Source organism: Eupeodes corollae, chromosome 1, assembly GCF_945859685.1.
Source record: "Eupeodes corollae chromosome 1, idEupCoro1.1, whole genome shotgun sequence".
In the NCBI taxonomy this organism is placed as follows: Eukaryota; Metazoa; Arthropoda; class Insecta; order Diptera; family Syrphidae; genus Eupeodes; species Eupeodes corollae.
In genome coordinates, this window is record NC_079147.1 from 32,849,447 (window position 1) to 32,866,140 (window position 16,694).

General features: G+C 30.5%; 1 protein-coding gene across 2 annotated transcripts in view; it reads right to left on the reverse strand.

Moving 5' to 3' along the window:
* LOC129940505 (sex determination protein fruitless-like) overlaps positions 1-16,694 on the reverse strand; it is a 326,270-nt gene that overhangs the window by 237,739 nt on the left and 71,837 nt on the right. Inside the window, exon 1 of one of the 2 annotated variants that reach the window (XM_056048864.1) lies at positions 9,291-9,451. The exons of the other annotated variant lie outside the window; for it this stretch is intronic. The gene's annotated coding sequence lies outside the window, so the exon portion shown is untranslated. Of the gene's footprint in view, positions 1-9,290; positions 9,452-16,694 lie in introns of those variants that run through there. 2 annotated transcript variants of the gene reach the window in all.

Below are 16,694 nucleotides of genomic sequence, written 5' to 3' on the forward strand. Positions count from 1 at the left end.
ACATTTTAGGGATGGAAGGGCCCTACAGTTTGTATGATCAATCCAAATGGCAAATTATAGAAAGCACTTTTCATGAAAAAAGTTACTTTTTGAGGGTTTTTCAATTCCTCGAAAGAGGCAGGACCCGTGAAAAAACTTTAGCTGGCATAGGTTGGGATTGAACCCAAGACCTTTAAGACAGCTCTACTCATTTATTAATAAGAAATTTGTTAAGTTTTTCATCACTCCAACACCACTGTAATTTCGAGTCGTAGCGTCGTGTGCCTGGATCCTTTGGTACACATGTGCGCCACATCCCCAGTTATGGGAATGCTGGAGCAAGCTGAAATAGCAAAATAGAAAACCCATTAATTGCCAGAGAGCACAACGGCAACATCAACATCAACAGTACCTAACAACCAAAACAACCGGTCAGGTTGGATTGGATCACTGTAATGTGTCCGATTGTTCCTTAACCAAAAGAACGGACCCAAGCTATGGACAAACATTATAAACCAACGGACAAACTACTACGCTACGACGATGACGACGACGGACGGACTGCAAGTAGCTGGGCACCATTCAGCGAGAGATTGGAGTTTCGTTTCTTTTTTTGTATCTCAGCATCAAACATACATACGTGCGCCAATTTGATGGCGATGATCACATTCGCGCACAAGTGACTTAAGTCCGTTAATATCTAATGAGTTTTGTAATTTGAATTTATTTTTTAATAGCACGTTGACCGTTGCCAGCGAACGGTGAGCTATTATTCGGAATCGGAATCCAGGTCCAGGGTGGTTTGGTTTGGTTACTGCATGGCAAGGTTTATAGACTTTTTGCCACAGAGTGAGAGAGATTTTCCAAGCTTCTGCGTTCATCAGGTTTTCACCTTAATTTAAGTTGATTGTTTGTAATTCTAGTGTAGTGTTCATTTCGGATTGGTACATTGTAGGTATATAGCTCATTCTGGTACATTTATAGCTGAGGAACCGTCGCGTTCGTCGCGTCGTTGGGTGGTATCAAAAAGAGCTCGCGTGTCCACAATGCGAATGATGCAATTTTGATTAAGGAATCGGTTTCCTGTTAGGATGAAGCCACAACTCTTTTTTCTAGATGGGGGATCACCATCATCTTCATCACTGAACTGATGCTTCAGTAGTCACAACGGCAACGATGACATAGCTCAGTAATAAATACAAAAAGACAGAAGGTGTTCTCTTTCGTTTGACTGACTGACGATGGATCTCGCGTCGCGAATTATATATATTTTATTTGGCGTGTGTTTTAGATTTCCTCATACCTGCCTACACCTTGATGGATAATAGCAGTGCTTCTGTTTTTCACTACACGACTTTCTGTAAGGTGCAATTATTTAGTAAGCTACTAACATGCATGTGATAAGGTTAAACTAGAACTTAATTGTACCAAGAAGTGATTCAATGATTTGAACAAAACGTATATCATTTGTCAGTCAGAGTTATTTTGACAACAGAACCTTGAAAACATCAAATTTTAAACTTGATCATTGACCCTTGATAATTTAATAAATTCTGAATGCGCATATTATAACCCTAAAATTCGAACAAACAATATTATAATAAATACAAATAATTTTTGTTCAACATAAAAAGCATAAGGTTTTTGAAATAATTAGCATGGTCATGAAAGGTAAACAATTTTTGTTTATCGCGATTTTAAGACATTATGTTGCAACTTTAATCAAAGACCATTTATGTTTGTTATAATTTTAGTTGACCAAAATGTAAATTTGTCTTGCTTACAAGAAACAAAAAGTTGAATGCTTAACTGTCGTGCTATCTCATTAGAAATGGTTTGTAGAGAAGAGTTCAAAGATTAAATGGCAGCCAAACTGTCTGCAAAAATCCATATATCAGATTTTGATATCAAGTTTTTTTCTTCTTTAATCGCCAATCTGAAAACTTTTTGGTGTGTGGACTTTGGAATAAATTGTAAAAAAGGGGCTGGGATTCGACTGATAACTTCCCATCCCGTATGTCTATTTGTCATGCTTAAAAGTTTGTAGGTTTTCTTATTTTGTTAAAAATTACCAATAATATTTTTCATATAATGAAATAGGTCAGTTTTTACCAACTTTAGTAGCATTTCTAAGAATTTTTTCTTTCTTATACAAACAAATACAAATTGGATAAATTAAATTAATTTAAAGTCAATATCTTCTATTGTTCACAAGATATCGAGAATCGTACATCAGTACGAAAAAAATTATTTTTAATATTTTCTGTGAAACAAAATAAAATTGAAGCCAATATTTTTAATTTTTAAAAGCTATTTAAGTCGAAAGTAAGTTTGTAAAGTTGTAAATTCGATTTTTCTTAAAATTGTATCGAATGATGTTGGAAGCCATAACCTCAAATTTTTTAAAAGATATTTGGATCACAAATACATTTTTACCAACTTTTATTAATTTTTGTTAGGTTTTTATTTTTAGTACAAAAAAAAAACAAAACTGTCAATTCGATTTTTCTCAAAATTCAACAAAATGTTGAAAAAATATTTCTTATACGATAAAATAAGATAAAAGCCAGAATCTCAAATTTTTGAAAAGATATTTGAGTAGAAAATCAATTTTTGCTAACTTTGAGAAATGTTTTTTTTTTTTGGTTTTTATTTTTTTATAAAAACACAATTCGATTTTTCTCATAATCTTACCAGATGTTTGTTGTTCATTGCACAAAATAATTTTGGAGATAAAATCATTTTTTATGCGTACAATTTTCGAGATGACAAATTTTGTTTTCAGTTTTTTTGATTTATAAAAAAAAAGACTTGGATTTTTTTTCAAAAAATATATTTGCTTGGAATCGCGTTACAATATATAATAAAACATTTAATTCAAGTCTGTAGCGTCATTGGTTTGTGAGATATTTAGATTTAACCAAATTTTCAACTTTTTTTTTAAATTGCTGTGGTAAAAAAAAACAGCTACGAATTTTTTTTAAAAGTCTCTTATGCGTCTTTATGTATTATAATCTGTATAATAAAATTTATTTGAAGTCGATATCTCTTCTGGTTTTTGAGCGATAGACGACTTATAAAACGTCCCGAACGTTCGTACATACGAACGTACGTACGAGTGCACACACACGACTCTAGGGACCTTGAAACGTCAAATAATGTTAAAATTTTCAATTCGAAAAATCGGACCGATTACAATAACTTCCGATGGGAAGTGAAAAAGAGGCTGGGAGGTTACCTAAGCTGATAACTTCCCAACCATGCCCACCTGTATATTTTTTTAAAGCTTTAACAAAAGGGGCTAGGATGCGATACACATTTTTAGCTTCCCATCACGTCTGTTGGTTTGTCTTAAAGTTTAACAAAGTATTAATAACAATATTTTGTTGTAAGGAAGAAAATTAAAGTTAATATTTTTTCTCGTTCTCCTAGCACTTGAGTCGAAAAACATTTGTTATCAGTTTTTTTTTTTGTTCTTTTCGTAGATTTTCATGTTTTGTAAAAAAGAGAATTTAAAATGAAATTACTAAAAGTTAACAAAAACATTTTATATATTATAATAAAATAAGTTTAAATTCAATTTTTGTTTTTGTTTCCGATGTATTGAGTCTAAAAAGAAAAATTTGGGTCAAGTTTAGTAGCATTTTTTGCGTAGAATAAAATAACTTTGAAATCAAAATTTTACTTCATCTTGTCTTGAAATATTCGAATCAAAAATTAGTTAACCCTTATGAGAAGTATTTTTACCAAATATAATGAAGGTAAAGAAATATTTTCTATCAGTATTTTTGATTTATAAAAAAAATTATTTAATACCATTTTAAAACTAAGGTTTTAAGCCAATGATTCGTATTATATGTTTTTTATTTTTTTATATTTTATGATCAAAATTTTGAAGTCAAAATACATTTTCCGTTATCAATTAATGAATACTAAATGTCTGATTACCAAGAATTTGTTTTTAATCTCCTTTTATTAATATTAGTTGTTTTATTTTCATTTTTTATAATTAGTGTTATGTCTTTTATTTTAGTAAATATAATTATTCAATTTCAATAATAAAACTTTTCAATTTGAATTAATTTTTAACTTCATTTTTTTAATTAAAAATGTTTTTATTTCAACAAAATTAAAAAGAACAGACGTTTTTAAGGCTTCTACATAATTTTGTATGTAAATTTTGTATTTAATTTTTTATTTTTATTTCAAAAATGTGTTTCAGGTATTTAACTTTATTTTATTTGTATTTTATTTTAATTTAAAATGTTGTTATTTTTTATTTAAGGACATTTAAAAATAGTTAAAATGTCATTAGGTCTAAAACGGATTCTCATTAGGTTTAAAACAAGAATGGGTGTCATTCCATATTTGTACTTCTGCTTTTAAAAACTCTGAACTTCTTAATTGTGTTACGAAAAATTAAGCATTTTAAAACTGTTTTAAGATTGTCCATTAATAGTTATGATTTTGAAAGGAATACATACACATTATTTGTTTAATATTTTCTTTCTAATGTTTGCAGAATTTCGTAAAACTTAAAAAACAGATAAGAATTTTGAATCTTTCAGAATTTAAATTACAGTTTTGAAAAATTTGAAAAAATTGAGTTTCCAGAGAATTCTTCACAACAAAATATAATTAGAAATGACATGCAATTTAGAAAAATTAATTGTAGGTTATTTTAAATTTAAAAAAAATAATTGGGAATTATGGAATGAGTTTTTTTCATAAATCATACTTTTAATATAAATATTACAAATCGTGTAGATATAGGGTATTCCAATAAGATATTTGAATTTAAATACAGCAGTTACTTTTGAAAATGTCATATTTTGATATTTAACAAATTTAACAACGTTCTTACTAAAAATGGAACGATACACTTTAGAATTCAGCACAAAAATGGTAAACATTTCCTTAAAAATTCCCAATTGGCCATCGATCTTCTCATTTAACACTTTTAAAACGTTAAATTTGAGAAGCTACGAGTATCAAGGGCATGTTACAGCAAATGTGTGAATTATTCTCGCAAAATGCAATTGTTGCCATTTGACTAATACAGTTTTTCATTGTTAATGGCGTGCCTTCCTTTTGTAAAATGTCATCAACATCTATTTATTTATCTCTAAAAATACATGTTCATTAACTTAGCTTAGAAAATTATTGTAATCGGTCCGATTTGTCGAACTAGAATGTAAGTTAATTGATCTTAGTGACATTTTTCAAGCAATATCGTTAGTAACACCTTTCCATATCTTAAGAACCGTCAAAAATATTGCCTTCAAACTAATTTTAGTTTACAGATAATAACATCAATATTATGCAGAACGGATTTTCAAACAAAATAGATTGCGTGATTTTTTAGAAAAGCAATTTATACAATCCTCAATAACTTTTAAATAATTTATGTATTTATTTTTAAAATATTAATTGATAATTAAAATGGTTATTAAGAGCAAACTTCAAATAAATTTTATATTATATAGACTGATATTGTGCTAAGATATTTTAGTTTTGAAAAAAAAATCACTTAGAAGTTATTAACAAATTAAAAAAAAACTGAACAGAATATTTGTCACCAGGAATATTTTTTGAACAAGAAATTATATTACTTTCAAAATAATTGAATATAACGAAAAACAACGTTTTCAGTATCCGATAAAATTGTTAGACAAATCTAGTGGACAGTGTTTTTTAATAAAAAAAATAGGACCTTTCAAAAATACTAATAAAATTTTGTAAAAACTCGAATTGGAAAAAAAAATGAAATAACTTAAAATTATTCGAATCAGCAAAAAACATTGTTATTGTTAATTCTATCAAAAATTGGAAAAATTTAATTTATCAATTTTTTTCACAAAAACTAAAACCTTGCAAAAAACAACATCAAAACTGGTAATTTTCTACTCAACTATCTTGGGATCCAAAAAAGACTATTCACGTCGAATTTTCAGAAATTATTGTATGCTATGACTTTTTGTTTTGTTTTCAATTTATAATTAAATTTCTATAATATTTGAAATTTTTAATGATTTACGTCAAAAATTATTTTCAAATATTGAGTGTGGAATAAACAGTGTAATGTTGATAAAATATCTTTTGCAATTTTGCAAAGAACATTAATATAAAATGAAAAGATGAGTTCTTTATTAAACAAATACAAAAATCTTCCGTTGAAAAATAAGGTATGTGAGACCGGGGTTACAAACAATGTAAAGGATGATTTCTTAGCTATTATCTTTTTGGCAACACTGATTCAAACAGTTGACGCACGTTTCGGGTACAGACCAAACTAAAGAAATTATTAAATTTTATTATCTGTTAAGATGTAAGAAAGTTCATCGCGCGCTTCTCCCATTTTATAGTCAGTTAAATCGACCCACTGAAGCCGCTATTTGGGCTATTGTGACTAAATTTTGCACCAAATTAACATTGTTGGACTGAAAACTGAAGAAAATGTCGCAGCTGTATTGCCAATGTTAATGATGACCATCAATTATCGATTCGTTGCCGCCGCGCCCCGTTCGGAGCAATTGAACCTCTGTTACTCAACAACGCAACGTGGACAATTTTGGAGAAGGATTTAGGTACTGCAACGTAAAATGTTTAGTGAATAGGCTCTTGGAAAGTTGGCTGAAGATCCACTTCCTTATCAAAAAATTGTGTTCGGCGACAAAGCTCATTTTTGTCTCAATGGATATGTAAATAAGCAAAATTGTCGGTTTTGGATTGAATATCATCCAGAAGTATTGCCAGAGATACCAATGCATCCAGAAAAAGTCACATTTTCAGTTCACAGGTGGTTTATGGCCTGGTGGCATCATTGGACCGTACTTCTTCAAAGATGATACCAATTTTAACGTAAGTGTTAATGGTGAGTGCTACCGAGAGATGTTCTTTAACTTGTGTGGTTTAGACAAGACGGTGCCACATGCCACACAACACGAGCAACAATGGACTTATTGAGATGTTCGGGACCGGTCAATTGGCCGCCTATTTCGTGCGATTTAGTGCGTTTAGACAATTTTATATGGGGCTATGTTAAAGCTCATGTCTAAACAGACAAGCTCTCTTAATTGACGCATTGGAAGACAACATTGAAGAATTTATTTGTGAGATACCGGCCGAAATGTTGGAAAGAGTATGGCAAAATTGCACTAAGCAGGTGGACCATTTGAGGCACAGTTAAGGACAACATTTCCATGAAATAATTTTCAAAGATTAAAGTACATACATGGACGGTACTATCGATTCAAATAAAGATTTCATTTTTTTGTTTTTTATTGAAAAACTTTCCCATAGCTTTAAAAAATAAATCATCCTTTACATAAGTCATATTGACGTGACCATTGGTGGGTTAATATTCATTTGAAGATAGTGTTTTCTTATAAATATATATTGATTATCCGTTTGTGCAAAATGACGATGGAGAATGCACACTGCTCCTTTGATCATTTGATGTCAAAAAAGGTTTTAGACAAGGCGATGCACTGTCATGCGATTTCTTCGACATCATTTTGGAAAGAATTGTGAAAAATTCAACCGTCAACACTAGAGGCACAATCATCCAAAGGTTCATCCAATTACTCGGATACGCAGATGATATTGACATAATTGGAAGATCAAAGCGTGATGTCAGTGGAGCGTTTTTCAGCATTGCGACGGAAGCGAAGAATATGGATTTAAAGGACACTGAACGAAGACGTCTTGGACAAAACGTCACCATGGACAGCTATAACTTTGAGGTAGTTAAGGACTTTGTCTACCTAGGCAACGCTATTAATACAGACAACGACACCAGTGCTGAAAACCAAACGAAGAATAACTCTTGCAAATCGCTGATTCTGTAGACTTAGAAGGCAATTGGGAAGTAAGTCCTCTCTCGAGCATCTTAAATCATCATCTATAAGACACTCTTCATCCCGGTTCTCATTTATGGCGCTGAGGCTTGGACTCTTTCAAAGAAAGATGAGAGTAGGATGCTTCGAGAGAAAAATTCTTCGGATGATTTTTTGGTCCCGTACGCATAGATGGAGAATGGAGGAGAAGATATAACGACGAACTATACGGGCTGTACAGCGACACTGACCTATTTCGCAGAATTAAAGTCCAACGGCTTAGATGGCTAGGTCACGTAGAGCGGATGGACATCAACGCTCCAGCCCGAAAGGTCTTCGAATCCAATCCCGAGGAACGGCGCAGTAGAAAAAGACCGCGCACCCAAGTGGCGTGCGAAACTGGAGACTGCTAGCTAGGGACCGAGCTGGCTGCAGACGCATGTTGGTTGAGGCCCAGGTCCGCCTCGGACTGTAGCGCCACCTTAAGTAAGTAAGTAAGTAAGTATATTGATTTCTCCACAGAAAACAGCATAAATGTAAATGTTTGATTGCATATCATATCTTTTAATTTCTCTTTATGATAAAATTAACTTGTTACCAAAAACACCACTTGAAAATTTTAAGCGGCTACAAATCGTGTCTCAGCCTCATTTATTTGATATTAAAATGAAACTTCTTATTGGAATACCCTAATTTACAAACTTCAAGTGTACCTATTTTAATACACTACCTGAGAACTATTGTAAAGAAATAATAACAATGCAAAGTATCAACCCTCGGCATTTACTTAACAAATGTTAGACCTTGAAGAAGCATATTGAATATTATGAACCTTTAGTAAATATGGGCTCGTACCGCTTAGAGTAATTAAATTATGTTGACATTACGTATGAATATTGGAAAACTCATAAGAAACTTAAGTCGTTTAAAATGTAATTTTCGAACTTTTTTGATTTAAAAAAAAAAAAAAAAACAAACCAAGAAACACTGAAACCGTTACATACAATACGTCAAAGTAAAGAAACACATCCACCACCTGTAACTATGTCCTTTATTTCCTACAACCTAAAGAAAAACATCATCCCACGCACAATCAATTTCAGTTACTCTTTACTCCCATATTCTTCAACCAAAAAAGAAAAGAAAAACCGAAAAAAAAAGAACTTTGACAGCGATATACACGAAATAAATGAATTGAATTTCTGACACAAGCACACTCGACTAACTTGACATTTGCCATATTATTTTTCTTGTTCCTATTTCATTTTTGTGACATTCCCTTTTTTTCGTATTTGTACCTAAGGAAAGCTTCGAAACTTGTTCGAACTCTTATTATTACACTTTACACACATTTTCGTGTGTTTGTTACATCGACCACAAATTAATTTATTTACAAGACCTTAGGTTTTTTTGTTTTTTGATTTTGAAAATTCTATTTACTTTTTTGGAATTTAATTATTTTTCAAAACTCACCAAAAATTGTAAATATTCTGTCATCCCCCGCAATGACTAACGAACTTCTCTTAACTTTTATATTATTTACATATGTACAACGAACGACACGACAACGAGACAGAAGCGACGACGCGACGCGACGGACGTACCACGAACCCGATGTTATGCACACGTTATTTTGTTTGGCTTATTGCTTGCGTTTTGACACTAACTTTTGAGTGCTATTATGTTTGTATGTTTGTGCGTTTCGCAAAAAGAATAAAATAAATGAGTGACAAAAATGTCGTACCTATTGAGTAAAAAAATAAACGAATTGGAATTAAAATATACGACGATGACGACGGCGGACGAATTTGACGAGATGACAAAAGAACAAGTGGTGGGCGGAAAGTTTAATCAAAGAGAAAATAGACCACAAAGTAAAAGGAAAATAAAAATAACTGTTTTTTCTGACATGGAATCGGGATGGAAACAAAAAGTTGCCGGCGCTCATTCATACTTTACATTTCACTCGGTATCGTTTGTTATCAATTTCTTTTTTTTGATATTTTCCTTTTTAATTTGCATTTACTTTACACTTTATCGCCGTTTTACAAAAAAGAAAGAATGGTAAAATTTTGAAAAAAAAAACATGATGGTGGACCGACAAAAAAGTGTTGTCGTGGTTAATTTGCATGCACTATAAAGAAATTATAAATGACATTTAATATTTAATAGAATAATGTTTATGATGGGTTAAAGAGGGCAACTTTACATATTAAGGGTGCATGAAAAGAGTTTTGATTTTTCCTTGTTAAGGGTCTTCGAGATTTGGGTTTTCATATGGAATAGCTTTTAAATCGTATCTCTCTCAAAATCTTTGATTTAGATTCTACAAACCTTAAGAAGTCGAGAAATGTCAAAATTTTCAATTCGACAAATCATGTGGATGTAGTCTACAATGACTTCTTATGGAAAATAAAGAAATGCAAAATTTTCAATACATTTCCCAAAAACAAATTCATGTATGGAATCCCTGAAGCACAATAAACTGTTAAAAATGTCAAAATAAAACGGTTTTTAAACTTTTGAAATTAATGACAAATATTGATAAACATTTTTTCACTCTTAAATGTTCATTTCTTCCAGTCATAAATCTATCAAATATACATACAGGCATAGACATTGAAATAGACACATCAGAGACAAATTTTTCAAAAAAAAGTTAGATTTCTTATGCAAAATAACATGGGTTCTAGCTTCCATAAGAAGTTATTGTAATGGGTCCGATTTATCAGATTGAAAATTTTGACATTTCTCGACGTTTAAAGGTCCCTAGAGTCGAAATCAAAGATTCTAAGAAAATTGTATGTGCGTGCGTGTGTACGTACGTTGTACGATTTCAAATAAATTTTGTTTAACAGATAATAAAGCCCTAAATATCTCATGACCCAAAAACGCTTGACACTTGAATTAAATTTTTTTATAATATATTGTAACGTGATACCAAAAAAACTGACAAAAACAAATTTGTCATATCGAAAATTTTACGATTACAATATGATTTTATCTCCAAAACAATTTAGTGCAGCGAAAAATAATGTTTTTAAAATCTGGTAAAATTTTAAGCAAAATAGATTTGACAGTTTTTTTTACAAAAAAATTAAAACCAAAACAAAAAAATACAAAAATTTGGTAAAAATTGATTTTCGACTTAAAAATCTTTTCAAAACTTTGAGATATTGACTTTAAACTACTTTTTGCTTTTAAAAAACAATACTTAAACTTGGTAAAAATTTATTTTCGACACAAATAGCTTTTTAAAAATTAACAATATTGTCTTCAAACTTTTTTATTGTACAAAAAATATTGTTTTCGATATTTAGTAGTTTTTTTTATAAAAATCCAACATCCGTTTTTTCATAAAAAAAAATTTACAAATAATAGTACGCAAATTTGGTAAAAATTGATGTTCGGTTCTTGATATCTCTCAAATTAATTTAAGTCATGCAATTTGTGAAAATTTAAGAAGAAGAATAATTCAACTGACAATTTTTTTAAGCCAACATAAAAACTAACAATCATTTAAGCAAGACAGATCGACAGACGGGACCAGAAGTTATCAGTGTAGGTTTTTTTTTGCTTGTAGATTGCTTGGAAATGAACCGTTCTGTGTTATTGGTGGACATTAAAATAGAAACACATTGGAACACAGACCTTTATATTTAACTAGTATCAAACATATTAGTTTTCAATATAGTTCTTTTTAGGAAGTAAATTCAAACTATTTTTATGATATTATAATTTATTCTAAGGAAAATATGGGTCGCGGTAAGCATTGTTCCCTAGAAGAGAAAGCTATCATTTTAGTTCTACAAAGTGAGAGAATATCTTTGAGCGAAATTGCTAAAATAATAAGCAGATCCCTCAAGTTGATTGCAAAAGCAATTTAATCGCTAAGAGCCAAAAAACAGGGGGGATACCCAAGCAAAAAAGAACCCAAAAGAAAACTGAAAGATAATTTGCGCCTCAAAAAAAGATCGTTACAAGTCTTCAACTGGAATACAAAATAAACTACAGCTTCCAATAACTTTCAGAAATGTTCGTAGATCTGTTCGTAAAAGATTTGTTGAAGCTAACTTCCTCAGAAGGATCGCAATAATGGTGTCCTTTCTAAGGAAAACGAAATAAAATAGCGCGGTTTAAATTCGCCCACGATAATTTTGATTGAAGTGGGCCAGAAGTAGCACAAAAAAGGATGAATGTTTTTTGGATGGACGAAACAAAGATGAATTTGTTCGGAAGTGATGGCAGACTAACCTAAAAGAACTGAATCCCAAACGGTCGCAGTATCATAACGACCCTTAGCACATATCCAAATCTGCTAAAAAGTATTTTAAGGACCAAAAAATCAGAGTATTGGAGAGGACCTCTTTATTAAATCCCATAGAAAATTTTGGGGGAGATTTAAAATGTGCGGTTGGGAAACATTTAACAAAAAGAGTAAACCACACTTTGAAGGATGGTTCAACAGGAGTGGTACAATATTTCAATTGACAGATGCCGCCGATTACTCGACTGAATGCCCAACAGATGTCACACTGTAAATAAAGTTTAAGGGCCAGGCTACCAGATTAAAATAATTTTTAAATCCAGAATAGCTTTGCATGAAAACCTAGATTTGTTTAATTGATTTTAAGAAGAAACAATATTTTTTAAAAGCAAAAAGTAGTTCAATATCTCAAAGTTTTGAAAAGATTTTTAAGTCGAAAATCAATTTTTACCAATTTTTTTTAATTTTTTTGGTTTGGTTTAATGTTCTGTAAAAAAAACCTGTCAAATCAATTTTCTTAAAATTTTACCAGATTTTTAAAACATTATTTTTCGTTTAAATTGTTTTTGAGATAATTCATATTGCATTCGTAAGATTTTCGATGTGACAAATTTTTTGTTAAGTTTTTTAATTTATAACAAAAACCGTTAATTGGATTTTTTCAAAAATATACTGGTTTGGTATCACGTTACAATGTTATAATTTACAATTTAATTCAAGTCTCTAGGGGGTTTGGTTCATGAGATATTAAATGTTAACCAAAACTTTCACCTTTTTTTTAAACTGCTAGGGTAAAAAAAAACACAAACGCAATTTTCTTGAGAGCCCTTTCTGCATTTTTCTGCCTTATTATTTGTGTAACAAAATTTATTTGAAGTCAATATCTCTTCTAGTTCTTGAGCTATGGACGACAAATAAAACATCGCGAATGTACGGACACGCGCACGAATAGACACCTTTTTAAAAATCTTTTATTTCGATTCTAGGGTCCTTGAAACGTCGAGAAATGTTAAAATTTTCAATTCGACAAATTGGACCCATTACAATAACTTCCTATGGGAAGTTAAAAATCTTTTTAAGCCAATAATAAATTGAATTTTAAAAACTCTGTTTGGTGTTTCTATTTTAATGTCCATGTCTGTATGTAAGTATAAGTATATCCGCGTGTTTAAATTAGTTCTCACTTAAAGGTAACGTAAGCCGCAAAAATATGATAGTTTCTAATTGAATCTCGTATTTAATTAAGTCCCGTATTTCAGACATAAATTTAACTGTCTCGACGAAACTACTTTAAAGGCTTTCAATACAAAACTGAGCCAAGAATCAGTTATAAAAGACCAAGTTCGATACCGAGACAAAACTGCAAACATTTTTTGTGTAAATGTTTCTTCAAACTCTTCATAAAATTAAACCAAATTATACTTATAGACTAACGTTTGTGTATAAGCTGTAGGAACAATTAGATCTGTTTAAATAAAAACGTTTTATTTTCGGATTAGATTACCATTTAAAAACGTCATTAACTATTAGATTTCATTGAAGAATGACTAATTTCGATGTATGTATGTACGTTTTGTATACATATACATACATTGAAATAAAAAGTTAGATTTTTGCACTATTTTGCTACTGTGTATATACTGTAATGTTTAGCTGTCAAATTTCATCCCAGGATAGCAAACATGACTAAGATCGAGGTTACATTTGATATTCAAAGTGGGATGTCAAAAAATAATTGAATGCACATTTGCCAACCCAATACCTTTCAAACGTCAAGTCGGTTCTGGTCTCCTGATTTTTCAACAATCAGAGAAATTTATTCAGTTTAAAGACTCCTGAAAAAAAAATCTATTGTGGTTAAACCTTATCGTGCAAAGGAATTGTTATGAACTTTGGGTCACGTTTAGGGTTTCTTTTACTAAATTAAGGAATAACAATATGCGGAAACAAGAACACGTGTAATTCTGACTTACGTATTTAAATTTTAAATGTTTTCAAGCAGTGAACTTATCATACGTTTAAGCTATATAAGGCTAAAAAGAAGAAAATACAGAAAAAACAATTCTGTCGATATCAGGGAAGTAAATTTTCTTCTTTTTCTTTCAGGTACCAATTAGAGATGACAGACATTCACCACAAGAAAGACCGTTGAATGAGTGTCCCACTGAAAACATATCTTCAAAATATCGACTAAATGTCTGGTAAACCCTCACAAAATTAAATAACCCAATTTTTGTTTTATGTACTCTAAAGTTAAGTAAACTAAATTTGAAAATCTTCCAACATTTTTGATTTGATTGATTTTTTTGATTGAAAATCGGCTGACAAATGCCGAGAATTTTCGTCTTCCTTTCGAAAATTGTTTGCCTCAGTAGAAGAACATTTGACAAATGACAAATAAAAACAACAGGTTGTGCAAAAACATTTTAATATTTCAAAAATATCAAAACAGATCGGCTTAAAGATTTTCCAGTAGATCTAGATATTGTCGCTCATTTCCTAGCGGGATTTTTTTTCTGTCAATCTGTTAGGTTAACATTGAAGGTTGTGCGTAGGTTTGACCATTTGGCTTTATATTGATTGACAGCCATCTCAATGGAGTCGCAAACGACATTACGAAACTGTGCCTTTAAATATAAACTATTCGCACAGCCTGTGTCCCACAAACAACGCCACGTCTTTATCTCCTGGATTGATTGTAAACTTTATTCATGTTTATTTGTGGTTACTTCGTAATTTTTCCAGACTTCTTATTTCTTTCCATTTTCTATGCTTTTAAAATCCTGGAAACTTTTGTGGTTGTTTTCTATATTTACACACTTTTTTAAAATTAATAATTGGATGATGTTGCAAACAACAATCGTAAAACTACATACATATTTCAAAATACAATTTTGGATGTGCAAACATTTTCAATTTTTATCTCTCACTTTTGACAGGTACAATTGTGTGTTTAAATGGTTGATAGAAAATTGGTTAAATTTGTTTGAGAAAAAATTTCCATTATTGGAAAAGATATTCTAACCTTAAAAGGTTAGGTTAAGAGTAACGTGCGTTCAACTTTAAGATTTGATTAATTTGTAACCACTACAGAATAATTTTTTCGAATATAAAATTAGGTTCTAAAAAAGGCAAATCTCTTCTTAAAATGTTAAATTGGGCATTCTTATTGTTAATTCTTTCAGTAATATTCATTTCAACTGTCACACAACAAACTGTCTTTGAAAATAGTAAACTAAGAACTGTTTCATACCTATGTTAATAATTTAAATCTGTATGGTCAGATAAATCGCCCTCTGTCAGAAAAATCTTCATTATTTATACATTTTTTCACTTTACTTTTTCGTCTTATTTTTGAGTTCGACACTTTAAAAGTATTCTTTTAACTGAAAAAAACTATGAATTCTTGATCTAATACTCCAAACACTTTAAACCTTAGTATATTTTTTAACTTCCCATAGGAAGTTATTGTAATTGTAATTTGTCAAATTGAAAATTTTGACATTTCTCGACATTTCAAGGTCCCTAGAGTCGAAATAAAAGATTTTTAGAAAGATGTCTGTGCGTGCGTCCGTACGTACGTCCGTACGCTCACGACGTTTTTTTCGTCGTCCATAGCTCAAGAACCAGAAGAGATATCGATTTGAAATAAATTTCGTTATACAGATAATAAGGCAGAAAGATGCAGAAAGGGCTCTCAAGAAAATTGCGTCCGTGGTTTTTTTACCATAGCAGTTTGAAAAAAAGGTGAAAATTTTGGTTATCACTAAATATCTTACGAACCAAGAACGCTTGAGGCTTGAATTAAATTTTATATTTCTTTTATATATTATATATTATAACGTGACATCAAAGAAGTTTATTTTTTCAAAAAAAATCCAACTAACGGTTTTTTTTTATAAATCAAAAATATTGAAAAAAAACTGTCGTCTCCAAAATTTTACGACTTAAACATGATTTCATCTCCAAAACAATTTTGCGCAACGAAGAATAATATTTTTGACATCTGATAAAATTTTGAGAAAAATCGAATTGACAGTTTTTTTTTATAAAAATAAAAATCTAAAAAAAAAATTAATAAAAGTTGGTAAAAATTTATTTTTGACTCAAATATCTTGTAGATATTGGCTTTAAACTACTTTTATCTTTCAAAAAATATTGTTGTTAACATTAAAAAAATCGGATAGACAGTTTTTTTTACAAAAAATTAAAAACCGAAAAAAAGTTAACAAAAGTTGGTAAAAATTTACTTTCGACTTAAATAGCTTTTCAAAAATTTAAAATATTGGTTTGAAACTTATTTTATTTCACTGAAAATACTGTTTTCGATATTCAGTAATTTTTATATAAAAATCCAGCAGTCCGTTTTTTCATTAAAAATAAAATCTACAAAAAATGGTACGCAAATTTGGTAAAAATTGATACGAGTACATATAGACAAACTTTTAAGCAAGACAAATTGACAGACGGGATGTGAAGTTATCAGTGTGGGTCGCATCTCAGCCTCTTTTTTATGATTTCTGTCAATAAGAGATTTTTAAGGCATTCATCCCAGAAACATCTTTTGGACCATAGCTTGGGTCTTGTGAGGTGCCTTACTGATTTGCAAA